This window comes from Ciconia boyciana, chromosome 7 (assembly GCF_034638445.1).
Source record: "Ciconia boyciana chromosome 7, ASM3463844v1, whole genome shotgun sequence".
Classification (NCBI taxonomy): Eukaryota; Metazoa; Chordata; class Aves; order Ciconiiformes; family Ciconiidae; genus Ciconia; species Ciconia boyciana.
Window position 1 is genome coordinate 2256750 of NC_132940.1, and position 14669 is coordinate 2271418.

Here is a 14669-nt window from a genome sequence, read left to right on the forward strand (position 1 = left end):
CAGCACCTCCAAGGGTTCGGTTACACCAGTGGAGAAATGAGCTTCACCACCGCATCATCGGCTCCAGCACTGAGCGTCCCCGGCTGCAGCCCTCGCCCATCCCAGCTGGCGAGAAATGCCTCCCCACGCCCGGGCGGAGGGACGGGATTATTTAGCAGATGGTTTGGTTAATCCCCGCAAGGAGCTCCTGCGACCCGCCTCAGCCGCCTGCGCTTTCGGCGCGGGCAGCGGGCTCGCAGGGAAGGGTGCTCGGCACCTTCGGGAAATCCGATTTTAACCCCAGGGCGAGCGCGAGGTGCTGCACGTTGCTGCGCTGCCCGCCTAGAGCGGCCCCAAAACCTCCCAAGGAACCGGGCGGGCACACGTGGCAGGACACCCAGGTGGTGGGCGCGCACCTGCAGTCTCCAGATCCCTTCCAGACACGCCAAAATAACGCTTATCTTCCAAAATGCTTACAGCTGGTGCGCGGCACGGCACGGCGCTGCCGCGGCCATCCTGCATCCCAGCAGCTCCGCTTCCAGCCGGCACGGACGTGGCAGCCCACCTCCCACGGCTCTCGCGACGCTCCCCAGCGGGGCTTACGTTCCTTGAACAAGCCAGAAGAGCTGGCGCTTCCCCTGCAAACCCCCCTCCCGAGTTGGGCAATGGGTAAATCATTTCTCTTCACCAAATTCCCCCGTTTCGGCGCCGAGTTATGGCAGCCTTGACATTGCACCGGCATACGCTGCGTTAGCACGGGCGGGAAACTCATGGGTTGTTGCTAACCCCAGCGCAACTCCAGCTTTGGTCGGCTCTGCGGGATGTCTCGACCTTATGGAATAATTCTTGTTAAGTGGAAAAACCAAAAATCATCTTTCTGAAGGCAAAATTAACCCTGCATTAATAACACCAGGAACCGGCTCCCTGCATGGGCTCTTCCCAAAGCCAGGAGGCACGGGGGAGAGCCGGGTCCTTGCTGGAGCACACCCGTCTCCCCGGGGAGGGCAGCGTGCCGGCAAGCCCCTCTCATCTCAAGGTAAAATTGGTATTTACGGATTTCCAGACAATTTCCAACCACGCTAGGTGACACGTGGGCATTTGTCAGCAAAAGTGCTGGAAATCTCAGGTGACTCCTGAAGGACCCGCATTAGGAGGCTGCAAGTAAACATCAACAGACGAAGTCAACTGCCTTAAAAAAAAAAAAAAGGGCAGAAAATGAGTCACCGGCATGCATTACTCATATCCGAGCAGAGTCATGCTGTAGGTACATGTGACGGGCGCCACGGGAGCGGAGGAGCCCGGCTCGTCCCCGGCCGGCCGGGGACACGGTGGCCCTGGGGCGGGCGAGGAGCGCGGGGCGCAGCGCAGACGGGGATTTGCTAAATAAAGCTCCAATCCACCAGCCTCATCCCTGCGCAGGATCTGGCCCCGGCAAATCCCCCAGCATTAACAGCAGTAACGGGCGGCCGGTGGAGTGTTTACATCTCCGCGGACGTGGCTCCGCAACCCTTTCGCTAAACCGTAATTAAACCTTGACTAAAATTAAGCTCATCCCTTTATGTGTTCCAGGTGGAAACACAGTGGACGAGGCCAGACCCCCGGCAGCCGATAGCTCCCGTGACCGACAGCTCCCACGACATCGTTACCGATAGCTCCCACCACCACACCGCGCTGGGGATTTCTCCTCCGTTACCCGCAAAATAGACTTCCCAACAAAGTTCAGCCATTTGCCTCTTCCCCTCTAAAACTCGTTTCTTCCACGGAGGGTGCTGGCGGTCGGCGTGCGTTTGCCCGAGGTTATAAATCCTGGGATGCAGGAGTCTCACTGCAAATGTGCTTTGCCATAGGACAGCTAAAGACAAACCCAAACCCTTGCACAGGCTGCCATTTGGGCTCTGATAAAGGGACACATTTACAAGATTCCTTGCTCAAAAGGCTTCTCCCTGCCAGGGAAGGAGGCTGGGAGACGCAGGGCCCCACCAGCAGCATCTCGCCCAAGTCTCCAGGAGGGCCCGGAGGCAGACCAGCCCATCAGCCGGGTCCCGAGCACCAAACGCCCTCGCACGACCTTCTTGGAACCGCCGCTGCCCGTGAAGCCGAATGGAGAAAGGCCGCGCCCCGAGGCGCTGCTGAACCCCACCACCCGGCACCGCGTTTCGCGCAGCCGGAGCGTTGCGCGCACGTCCGCGGTCCCTCGGCGGGAGCGGGGCCGGACCAGCTCGAGGAGCTCAGGGGACCCAGCCCTGCCAGCCGCCGGGCCCCATCTCGTCCCTTCCCGTTGCCACCACCCCGGGCGGGAGCACCGGGGACCGCGGGCTGGCCAGAGGAGAGGAGCAGCGCCCGCCCGCATCCCCGCACGTCCCGGGCACAGGGCCCCTGGCAGGACGCAGCTGCTCCTCGCTCCACAATAAAGCCCGTTACCTTCTGCTCTATTAGTTTTTTTGCTCTATTCATCCCGGGTTTTCCCACGCGCAAAGAGCCGCCGGGCCCTTTCCATCTCAGCGAGCTGCTCCGAGGCGAGACGCGGCAGCGAGCCCTCGCCCGCGGTGCCGTAGCCCTCCGGGGACGTGTGCGAGCCGATGGGGCGCCGGCTTGACAGCGGCGCGGGGGAAAACCTGCTTAGGGTGCGTTTAAGGAGAGACTCGATGTCCTCGGCTCTCCTCTGGATAGAGAGGACAGCAAAGCTTTGGCACGGAGGAGGCCCACCGGGAACGCGACAGGAGCACGGCACAGGCGCACGCTGCGCCCCGGCCCCCCTGCAGCCTTGCCAGCCCCCTCCTGCCCGCGCTTCTCCGCGTGCTGCCTCCCGCCTTCCCCCAACGCCTGCCCCTGCCGGCACGCAGGGAAGCGGCCCCGGGGGGCACGCACCTGCGGCCAGCCCCGAGGAGCACCCTGCAAAACGCTCCGCGCCCTGCCAGCCCCCCAAAGCACCCAGCTCAGGCTGAGAACCGGCACAGCAGCATCCCGCAGGACCCCAAACCACCCTCGGTGCGAGCGAGCCCCTAATCACCGCCACGGCACGAGTCACAACAGCACTGGAAACGGGCAGGGGTTCCCCTGAAACCGAACGTGGTGTCTCGTGGGGCCGACTGCCGCCATCACTGGGCACGAGCGGGACGCGGGGCACGCAGGGCAGCAGGCGCCCGCCTGCCGGAGCCGGCGGACCCGCTCGGTGCCCCCCAAAACTCACATGTTGCCGAGCAAGGCCCCTCCGCCGAGCGGCGGCCGGGTGCCCCACGGCAGGGAGGTGTCGGCGGAGCGGAGGCACAACGTGCACGCTCACGGAGCGATTTAATGCTGCCGGAGCCAACCCTGCCTTACTTAATAGCTATCATGTAAGCAGAGGTAATTAGGCTACACCCTGGGGCGTAAAGGCACGATGGGAGCCCCACACACGCCCTGTGAGCTGCTCCTGCCAGCGCGGCTGGGATTCCTGCTCCGTATCGCTGCAAATCACGCTGCCGAGAGGCTCCGCGTTCAAAAATACCCATTTACCAGCACTGCTGGTGGAGCAGCGACCGAAACCCACCTCCACCCAGCCGGCGAGGACACCTCGGCATGCACCACGCCAAAACCCACCTTCCTCCGCTCCCTCCTCCTCTTCCTCTCAGCAACCTCCCCTGCACCAGGAGCTCCTCCCAGCCCCCACCCACAGCCCTGTTAATCAGGGGCTGAGCAGGCTAATCACCTGCCCCAGCACCCCAGCACCCCAGCACCCCACCCTGACGGGGACGAGGCGCAGCTGAGAGCCGCCCCGGGACGCTCCGGCCCCGTCCTCCCGCACGAAACCTCTGAGCCAAACCCAGCCCTGCAGCCCCCGCGCACCCAGGTGTCACCCGTTCTGGGCCCGAGAGGGATAAACTGCCCAACTCTTCACTGGAGGGATGGCAGAGGGGCTATGGTTAATTGCCCTTTTTTTTTTTTAGTAGAAAGAAGGCTTTCGGGAACGCTGACAAAGTCCTTCTGCGCAGCACGGGCACGGGGGGTTGCAGCCAGCAGCCCCACTTCACACCACACGCCTGGTCCTAAGTTTTATTAAGCCCGTTTTGGATTTGATCACTGAGAGCATCGGTCCCGAGTGCGCTCTCAGGGTGGGAACTGGGCTGCCCGGGCACCCCCAGCCCGGACGAGCCCCCCTCTCCGGGAAGCCCGGGCAGGATCTGGCCCCTGGGCACACGCATGCAGGGCAGCCCCAAAAGTACCATTTCACCCAATTCTGCCCAAAGAGACATTCATGTCATTTGAAATGCGGCACCCCGAGGGTGGGAGGGGAGGCTCGGCAGCGTCTGGGGGTGCGTGCGCGTCTGGGGGGGTGTGAAGCAGGCGTCAGCTTTCGAAAGTAAAAGAAACTCTGTAGGAACAGCGTCGGCTGTGGGTATTTCGAAGAAACGTCACGCGTTTGGACGCTGTTCCCTCGTTAGACATTAGCACAAATAAAAGCAGGCTCTGAGCTCCTGCGCTCTTCCCCTCTTCCCCGTAGTTTAAGCATTAGCTTAATTAGAGTATCAATTAGCAAGGGGAAAAAAATATCAAAGAACAAGACCGGGATTACCTACGCTCCGCAGCAAAACAAAACAAAGCGAGCCAAAGATGTGCTCGCTGCCTAGCACCTGGTTTCTGCTCGGCACCGGCGTGGGGGGCTTCTCCCGGCGGTGCCGGGGGAGCGGGGGAGCACAGCCCGGGGTGCCCCGGGTGCCCCGCGTGCTGCCCGCGCTGCGGGACGTAGCCACGCCGCCACGCTCTGCCGTGGGGAGCCCCAGTGGAAGATAAACGGGGAATTTTTGCACTGGTCCAAATCCCACAATATTTCAAACGTGTTTTTTTCCCCTCTAGGCGTGATGGCTTATTAACTTTAAATAGTTTAAAAAACCCAACCGCCCTCACCGTGCAGGAGCAAACTCGCACTCCCCGGGAGCAGCAGGCCTCTGCTGCATCCTCACGGGAGCCGAACCAGCACAACCCACGCGGGTCCGGCACAACCCGGTGCAGGCGGGAGCCCCGCTTGCTGCACGGGTGGGCGCAGCTCGGCCGGAGGTGCGCTGGCTTGGGCACCCTCAGGGAGCACGTCCCGCTCCCCTCTCCGCAGCTGGGGACCACCCAGTCACCCTGCTGCTTTCTGACAGTTGCCCACCTTGCACTGATATTTTTTTTTTCCTTTTTTTGGGGGGAGGGGGGAAGGTTTAAACCCAAATAGCTCAGCTGAGAATGAGGTCATGGAAAGAAAATATGTTATTTTAACGCTGAAAATATTCTTACCGCCGTTCTGCTGCGAAACCCTCCCACCTCTGCTCCCGGGGTGCGCTCCCCGGCCCTAGGAGGTTTGGGGCTGCTGCGAGTATTTGCCTGTATTTTGCTGCAGACAGGGTGGTTGCTCGTGCGTCGGGTGCTGCTATGGGTGATCGCCCCGGCTGCTGCCCAGGCACGACACCCACCCTGCCCAAGAGCCCGGCACGGGCTCTGCGGGGGCACGGGGAGCCCCGAGGCAGAGGGTGCTGCTAATGAAGACCCGTGGTGCCCTGGGCAGGCAGGAGGGAAAGCGTTTGCCCCCGCTGGTTGCCAAAGCCCCGAGAAGATGCTCTCCAACCCCCTGCAACGGGCACGGTCCTTCCTCGGTGTCTCCTTCACCCTCCGAGGGTGTTTGCAGACATCTGCTGCAGGCTGGGTGGGAGCACGCTGCGTGGAGAGACGATGGCCAGCCTAGCTCAAGGCAAATGGAAGTCAAAGGCTCGGCCTTCTTGCTGCTGCGATGTGTAACCTCAAGCCTCGTGACTCCCCACCTTTGATGTGGTGGCAATGTCACGTTTGGGCGAGCACCCCTAAATGCCCTTCATGCGATTGCATCCTCCGGCCGCCAGCAACGTGGCCCGCATTGCCAGGGAAGAAACCTTTATCCCTCCCTTGTGAAAAAAATGATTTTTCTGCAAGACCCGTATAGTAAGACTCTATAAAAAGTGTGTGGGAGCCGAAGGGGGGGTGTGTTCGATGGGAGGAACAGAAGGCGGGAGGCACGGGAGCTGGGCCGGGGCTGGGTACTGGCTCCGACAGGTCGGTTTGGGTCCCGCCAGCCGCGCTCGCACATCAGCGCAACGAATGCGAAACCGGGAGCGGCTACGGAGCAAGAGGGAGCGACGCTGGAGCACGGCGGAGAGGGGAGAGGGCAGGGGTTCGTGCCGGGAAGCATCTGTGCAGGCTGTCAGAGAAGGCAGAGAGACCCCACAGGTGAGCACCCCACAGCGGGCCTGGGGTCGCTGCCTGCGGCCATGCGGGGTTCCGGTTCCGCAGGGATCCAGCTGTGCCGGGCTCCAGCTGTGTGGGGATCTTGCTGTGCCGGGCTCCAGCTGTGACCAGCTCCAGATGTGTGGGGGGGGCAGCCGTGCACCCCTCCAGCCATACAGGGTCCCAGCTGTGCACCGCTCCAGCTGTGCACGGCTCTGGCTATGTGGGACAGCAGCTGGGCGTGTCTCCAGCTGTTTGGGGCCCAGCCATGAACTGCTCCGCTGCCGGGGTGTCCAGCTGTGCAGAGCTCCAGCTGTGCTAGACCCTGCCCGTGCGTGTCCCTGCAGTGCGTGTCCCTGCAGTGTGTCCCCAGCTGTGTCCCCCCTACCTGTGTGCCTGCAGTGGACGTCCCCGCTGGGCACACCCCGGCTGTGCAGCGTCCTGCGGCGTGCGCTGCGCTGTGCAGTGGTCTGGGGCCTCGGCAGATGGAGCTGTGCAGCTGTGCAGGCAGGATGGGGCTGTGCAGGCAGGAGTGTGCAGGCAGGATGGGGCTGTGCAGCTGTGCAGGCAGGATGGGGCTGTGCAGGCAGGAGTGGGCAGGCAGGATGGGGCTGTGCAGCTGTGCAGGCAGGATGGGGCTGTGCAGGCAGGAGTGTGCAGGCAGGATGGGGCTGTGCAGCTGTGCAGGCAGGATGGAGCTGTGCAGGCAGGAGTGTGCAGGCAGGATGGGGCTGTGCAGCTGTGCAGGCAGGATGGAGCTGTGCAGGCAGCCCTGTGCAGGCAGGATGGAGCTGTGCAGCTGTGCAGGCAGGATGGAGCTGTGCAGGCAGGAGTGGGCAGGCAGGATGGGGCTGTGCAGCTGTGCAGGCAGGATGGGGCTGTGCAGGCAGGAGTGTGCAGGCAGGATGGAGCTGTGCAGGCAGGAGTGTGCAGGCAGGATGGGGCTGTGCAGCTGTGCAGGCAGGATGGAGCTGTGCAGGCAGGAGTGTGCAGGCAGGATGGAGCTGTGCAGGCAGGAGTGGGCAGGCAGGATGGGGCTGTGCAGCTGTGCAGGCAGGATGGGGCTGTGCAGGCAGGAGTGTGCAGGCAGGATGGAGCTGTGCAGCTGCGCAGGCAGGATGGAGCTGTGCAGCTGTGCAGGCAGGATGGAGCTGTGCAGGCAGGAGTGTGCAGGCAGGATGGGGCTGTGCAGCTGTGCAGGCAGGATGGAGCTGTGCAGGCAGGAGTGTGCAGGCAGGATGGGGCTGTGCAGCTGTGCAGGCAGGATGGAGCTGTGCAGGCAGCCCTGTGCAGGCAGGATGGAGCTGTGCAGCTGTGCAGGCAGGATGGGGCTGTGCAGGCAGGAGTGTGCAGGCAGGATGGAGCTGTGCAGCTGTGCAGGCAGGATGGAGCTGTGCAGGCAGGAGTGTGCAGGCAGGATGGAGCTGTGCAGGCAGGAGTGGGCAGGCAGGATGGAGCCGTGCAGCTGTGCAGGCAGGATGGAGCTGTGCAGGCAGGAGTGTGCAGGCAGGATGGAGCTGTGCAGCTGTGCAGGCAGGATGGGGCTGTGCAGGCAGGAGTGTGCAGGCAGGATGGAGCTGTGCAGGCAGGAGTGTGCAGGCAGGATGGGGCTGTGCAGCTGTGCAGGCAGGATGGAGCTGTGCAGGCAGGAGTGCGCAGGCAGGATGGAGCTGTGCAGCTGTGCAGGCAGGATGGGGCTGTGCAGGCAGGAGTGCGCAGGCAGGATGGAGCTGTGCAGCTGTGCAGGCAGGATGGGGCTGTGCAGGCAGGAGTGTGCAGGCAGGATGGAGCTGTGCAGCTGTGCAGGCAGGATGGAGCTGTGCAGGCAGGAGTGGGCAGGCAGGATGGAGCCGTGCAGCTGTGCAGGCAGGATGGAGCTGTGCAGGCAGGAGTGTGCAGGCAGGATGGAGCTGTGCAGGCAGGAGTGGGCAGGCAGGATGGAGCTGTGCAGGCAGGAGTGGGCAGGCAGGATGGAGCTGTGCAGCTGTGCAGGCAGGATGGGGCTGTGCAGGCAGGAGTGTGCAGGCAGGATGGAGCTGTGCAGGCAGGAGTGTGCAGGCAGGATGGGGCTGTGCAGCTGTGCAGGCAGGATGGAGCTGTGCAGGCAGCCCTGTGCAGGCAGGATGGAGCTGTGCAGCTGCGCAGGCAGGATGGAGCTGTGCAGGCAGGAGTGTGCAGGCAGGATGGGGCTGTGCAGCTGTGCAGGCAGGATGGAGCTGTGCAGGCAGGAGTGTGCAGGCAGGATGGGGCTGTGCAGCTGTGCAGGCAGGATGGAGCTGTGCAGGCAGGAGTGTGCAGGCAGGATGGAGCTGTGCAGCTGTGCAGGCAGGATGGAGCTGTGCAGGCAGGAGTGTGCAGGCAGGATGGAGCTGTGCAGGCAGGAGTGGGCAGGCAGGATGGAGCTGTGCAGCTGTGCAGGCAGGATGGGGCTGTGCAGGCAGGAGTGTGCAGGCAGGATGGAGCTGTGCAGGCAGGAGTGGGCAGGCAGGATGGAGCCGTGCAGCTGTGCAGGCAGGATGGAGCTGTGCAGCTGTGCAGGCAGGATGGGGCTGTGCAGGCAGGAGTGTGCAGGCAGGATGGAGCTGTGCAGCTGCGCAGGCAGGATGGAGCTGTGCAGGCAGGAGTGTGCATGCAGGATGGAGCTGTGCAGCTGTGCAGGCAGGATGGAGCTGTGCAGGCAGGAGTGTGCAGGCAGGATGGAGCTGTGCAGGCAGGAGTGCGCAGGCAGGATGGAGCTGTGCAGCTGTGCAGGCAGGATGGGGCTGTGCAGGCAGGAGTGTGCAGGCAGGCAGGATGGAGCTGTGCAGCTGTGCAGGCAGGATGGGGCTGTGCAGGCAGGAGTGTGCAGGCAGGATGGAGCTGTGCAGGCAGGAGTGGGCAGGCAGGATGGAGCCGTGCAGCTGTGCAGGCAGGATGGGGCTGTGCAGCTGTGCAGGCAGGATGGGGCTGTGCAGGCAGGAGTGTGCAGGCAGGATGTGCAGCTGTGCAGGCAGGATGGGGCTGTGCAGGCAGGATGGGGCTGTGCAGCTGTGCAGGCAGGATGGGGCTGTGCAGGCAGGAGTGTGCAGGCAGGATGGGGCTGTGCAGCTGTGCAGGCAGGATGGAGCTGTGCAGGCAGGAGTGTGCAGGCAGGATGGAGCTGTGCAGCTGTGCAGGCAGGATGGGGCTGTGCAGGCAGGAGTGTGCAGGCAGGATGGGGCTGTGCAGCTGTGCAGGCAGGATGGAGCTGTGCAGGCAGGAGTGTGCAGGCAGGATGGAGCTGTGCAGGCAGGAGTGGGCAGGCAGGATGGAGCCGTGCAGCTGTGCAGGCAGGATGGGGCTGTGCAGGCAGGAGTGCGCAGGCAGGATGGAGCTGTGCAGCTGTGCAGGCAGGCAGGAGTGTGCAGGCAGGATGGAGCCGTGCAGCTGTGCAGGCAGGATGGGGCTGTGCAGGCAGGAGTGTGCAGGCAGGATGGGGCTGTGCAGCTGTGCAGGCAGGATGGAGCTGTGCAGGCAGGAGTGTGCAGGCAGGATGGGGCTGTGCAGCTGTGCAGGCAGGATGGAGCTGTGCAGGCAGCCCTGTGCAGGCAGGATGGAGCTGTGCAGCTGTGCAGGCAGGATGGGGCTGTGCAGGCAGGAGTGTGCAGGCAGGATGGAGCTGTGCAGCTGTGCAGGCAGGATGGAGCTGTGCAGGCAGGAGTGTGCAGGCAGGATGGGGCTGTGCAGCTGTGCAGGCAGGATGGAGCTGTGCAGGCAGGATGGGGCTGGCAGCGGGCGCTGCAGCGGGCCGAGCCCCGTGCCGTGGGGAGCTGCGCTCCCAGGGGACAGCAGCCTGGCCCTGCCGTTGTCACAGCCTGACATCCGTGGGCAGCGTGGCGGTGACCCTCGCCAGGCCAGCCAGCCGGCACCCAAACGCCGCATGGTGCAGCCGGAGCCGCCGCATGCTGCGCCCCAGCCTGTGCCACGCTGCACCCCAACCCACGGCGGGGTGCACCCCGACGTCTGGTGTGAGGCCCGGCCAGAGCAGGGCCACCGGCAGGGCCCGTCCCAGGGCAGCGAGGCGGGAGGGTGGCAAAGGCAAAGGAAGAAATAACCCAGAACTATTTCACGTCACCAAAATCCTCTGCTCGGCCCCATCCGAAGCTGCTTCAAACACCAGCAACGGGGTTGCGGGGGGCCCAGGGGAGGGGACCCCGTGTGGGACCCACAGCAGGACCTGCTGCCAGCAACGACCCCCTCCTGCGGGAAATGTCTTCTGCAATATATATATATATTTAATTGCAGCAATTTTCTCCCTGCAATGAGAAGCTTGCCGTGGGGATGAGGATGTCCCCAGGCTGGTCCCGCTGTCCCCTGGGGGTCGGCCCTTCACCGGCACCCCTGCAGCCCCCCAAAACGGTGCCAGACCGCAGCCGGCCCAGCTGCCGTGAGCAAAGGCAGCGTTTGGCCCCTCGTGCGTAACCACGCCGCCAGCGCGAGCTGCAGCCGGCTCACAGCGGATCCAGCACGAGCTGCACCCGGATCCGAGCGCTCCCACCAGTAAGTCGCGGGGGGGTAACCCCACATCACGAAGGGGTGTCCCAGAAGAGCCTGGTAAGGGGGCTGCAGAGCCCCTCCTGCCCCCGCAACAGGGGTGCAGCCCACAGCCCCGTGCGGGCCAGAGCCTTGCTGTCCCCAACCTCCCGCAGCGCTGCAATGACAGAAGCGGTGACGGCATCTGACCAGGACGGCAGAAATACCCTCCAATAGAGCAGACATAGCGCAGCGAGAGCAGGGGCCGGGACGGGAGCCCTCAGGGACGGGAGCCCTCAGGGATGGGGAGTCCTCGGGGATGGGGAGCCCTTGGCATGGGGAGCTCTCGGGGCAGGGAGAGCTTGGGGACAGGGAGCCCTTGGGGACAGGCTCTTTGTGTCACCCCAAAAGGGATATTTGGGAGAGCTAAAACACCTCAATGCATCTTAAATCGCATCAGCTGGGCCACAACCTGCCCTGGTCCTTCCCGGCCAGCCCTGGGAGGATCCCAGCCGGCGTCCCCGCTGCCAGACCGGGAGACCCACCTCCCCTTTGCACGGAGGCTCCCGGTGCCGCGAGCCCTCGGGCTCCGTTCCAGCACCGCAGACTCGATAAAATCTGTCCTTTGTGCGCCAGCCCCCAGCTCCTTCCTGTTTTTGACTACGAAACTGTCAGCGCTTTAGATGTTCATTTCTTTTTTTGTCATCTGTAGGACTTTTAGGTGAACTCTAAGCCAGTGGCACCTCAATCTCCTTGGCTAGCAAACCGCTTCCAGCACTTTGCAAATCCTTACGGTTGGATTATAACCTGGGAAATGCTCCATCCCGCTGGCTGGCACACGGAGGGACACAGTGCTGTGGACGATGGTGTGCTCAGGGACATGGGGCATCCCCCACGCGAACGTGATGGACACGAAGCAAAGCTTGGTGGGGCCAAAACACGAGCAGGGGCCAAAACAGAAGCATTCGGCTTCCAGGCACCGAGCACCCGTTGCGTAAAAGCACTTTTCTAAAGGTGTTTTTGCTACTTATGCAAACCAGAGGTGATCGCTGTGGCTTCAGCCCTCCCGATGTTTGGCATCTGGTGGCCCCAGCGCAGGGACCCGCATCCCTGTCCCCAGCCAGGCCCGCAGTGAGGGGCACGGGACGTCCCCAAACACCGGCCCGATGGCTTGGCACGAAGCTGCCGCTGCGTGTCGTTATTCAGATGAGAAATCCGCATTCTTGAAGCATTTCCTCGGAAGAAACCCAAGATTTCTTCAACACTTTTCACCGGTGGAGAACACCGTGAGCGGCTCAGGCCGCGGCAGGGACCAGCACCGGCTTGCAGCCACCGGTGTGCATCGCTGCGGTGGATGGCAGGTGGGAACGCCCGCGCTCGTCCCTAACTCCTACGGACCGGGGGAAAAAAAGAACATGGAAAACCGGCCCCACACCCAGGAGAGCAGGCACAGCGTCCGTGCACCATGGGAAAAAGCAACAGAGGCGGTTTATTATTTTATTTCTTTGCATCATGGTTTCTATTAACAATGCTGACCTCCGGGTCAGAAGTTTCCTGGCAGCGGCGGGGGCTTTGCAGGACCCTTGTCCCTGCGCTGCCGGGAAGCGCCAGCTCTGCTCCCGGCACAGAGCGAAGAGTGTCTCATCCCCAGGATTGACACCAGCGGGCGGTTTTACGGCTGGTGGAAATCCCCCCTGAAAACCCAGCTCTGTGGCCTCAGGGGGAAACTATGTCCTCGAGGACGGCTGCCACTCGGCCACCGCTGCAGTAGGGGCCGTTGGTAACGTCCATCGCTAACGCCGGCAGCAAGGAGGGGACGGTGTGTGCTCCCCCTCGTCCTGCAGCCCCAGGGCTGGAGGTCCTGAGCCTCTCCAGCTGCGCTGGGGTCCTGCACCGTCAACCCCCCCCACACCCCAGCCCCTCCGGGACCCAGCACCAGTGAGCGTCGCACCCCCCCATTGCCCACCCAGCCTGCACAGCCCAGTTGCGTACCCCGGTTGCACGCCGCAGTTGCACGCCGCGGTTGCACGCCGCGGTTGCACGCCACGGTTGCACAGCTGGTTGCATGCCTGGCTTGCACACCCGGTTGCACGCCCCAGTTGCAGACCTGGGAGCCACCCCCTCTCCGGAAAGGCACGCTTTCTGCACCCTGTTTTCCTGTAGGTTTTGCTTTTCATCCTGCTTTCCACTAAAATCTGAGCAGCGGCGATCCCCAGCCCCTCTGGGCACAGCCAGGACCTGCTGGGGGGGTCGCTGGAGGCAGCTTGGCCGCACCCGCGGGGGGACCAGCGGGGAGGGGGAGCAGGCACCCATCAGCACCGTCCGTCCGGGCCGCTAACGAGCGAGGAGGAAGCACCGCATCGCTGCCTCCACGCGGATGTGCTTCCGATGCTGAAGGAAACCGTGCAAACCCCACGGGGTGCTCGGGGCCAGCAGGAGTTTGGGACGTGAGGACGGTAAAGCAGAGCCAAGACGTGTTCCTCGTCCCCCAAGGAAAGGAGGAAAACTGAGCCAGCAAGCCACCTCGCACCTGAAGTGGGAATTCCCACCCCAAAAATGGAAGGAAAACAGAAGGGATTCGGGTTAGTTTTGCAACGTAGCTGCCATCGGAGCGTTTTCTCTGCTGCTGCTGAGAAGGAGAAGTGAAAGGAGGCTGTTATTTCAGCGCCCGAGCAACACCACCGTCTTTGCATGTACGCACGATGAAGCCGCTGCCTGGCAGAACGAGGTCATTGGAAGGGAAAGACATAAAGCGAGCGAAGGCTGGCAGAGGGGAGGGGAGCGTGGGCGGAGGGGAGGGGGCCAGGGCAGAGCACCCCGTGCCCGCGTTGGCCCTGCACCTGCGTGTCGGCTGGCTGCGGGCTGGTGGTTCACCTGCAACTTCAGCTCTTTGCTGTCCGTCCCAGTTAGCCGCTTTCTCCACCTAGAACTGCAAACGTTTTTCCAGCCCGATAACCCGTTTCCCATCTCTGCACGTCCCCGGGCACAGCCGGCCGCAGCCGCCACAGCGAAGGCGCGTGTAAAAGATGCCTAGGGGTAAATTCACTGGAAAAAGAGAAATCGGTATCAGCACCGCCAGGAAGTTTTCACCAGTGGTTAAAACCCTGGCGAGGCGCTGGGACAAATGCTCTGGTGGGCGCCGCGGCCAGTGGGCACGGGGACGTCCCCGCTCCCAGGGAGGCAGGCGCGAGCACACCCAGTGTTAATGCCAGCTGCCAAGGCCAGGGTCAGCTGAGGCTGAAGCCGCCTTCCACCCGGACAGGAGGCGTTTGCATGACGGTGGGTCGGTGGGTCGGTAATCGCCGCTCCCGTGAAGTGCTGGGTGGGACGGCAGGCGCGGGACGGGGGATCTGCGCTTTCGCCTGGCTTCGTTTCAGAGCCGGCGAGTCTGGGGAAAGCCTGCGGACACCCACGCAGCGCTACAGCAGGGTCCCCTCCAGGCACCGCCGGCTCCTCCGGCATCACCCGCAGCGAGGGTGGCCCGGGGGGAGTCCCCGGTGGCGCAGGGTCCCCGCCGTCCCCTCGTCCCCCCACCGCCTGCCAGCAGGATGTTTTTTTACTGGAAAGTCAGTTGGTTTGGGTCAGGCCAGGACATGAAAGCATCCCGCAAGCCGGCCCTGGTGCCGCCCCGCGCCGGGCAAAGGCTGCACTGCCGGCCACGGCCATTGCCTTCCTGTCTGCACCGCCTTCCTGTCGCCGCTGCCACCGGCCCCGGCCCCGCTCTGCCGCCGGCTGCCGCTCAGGAAGGCGAAGGTCTCGCAGCTGGCACGATGGAGAGGGCGGCCGTGCCCTCTGGCCGCAGAAACCCTTCTCTTCCCGTTCGCAAGACAAGGGCTCCGCATGTCCGCTGGGTTTCGGCCACGGGAGGGTTCGGTTTTACCGTAGCCCCGGTGCCAGGCGGGTCCCAGCCGAGCACAGCGAGCGCAGCTGCCTTCGCCCACGGTCGAGATACTGCCCACGCCGACCTCTTAAAAAAAGCAGCA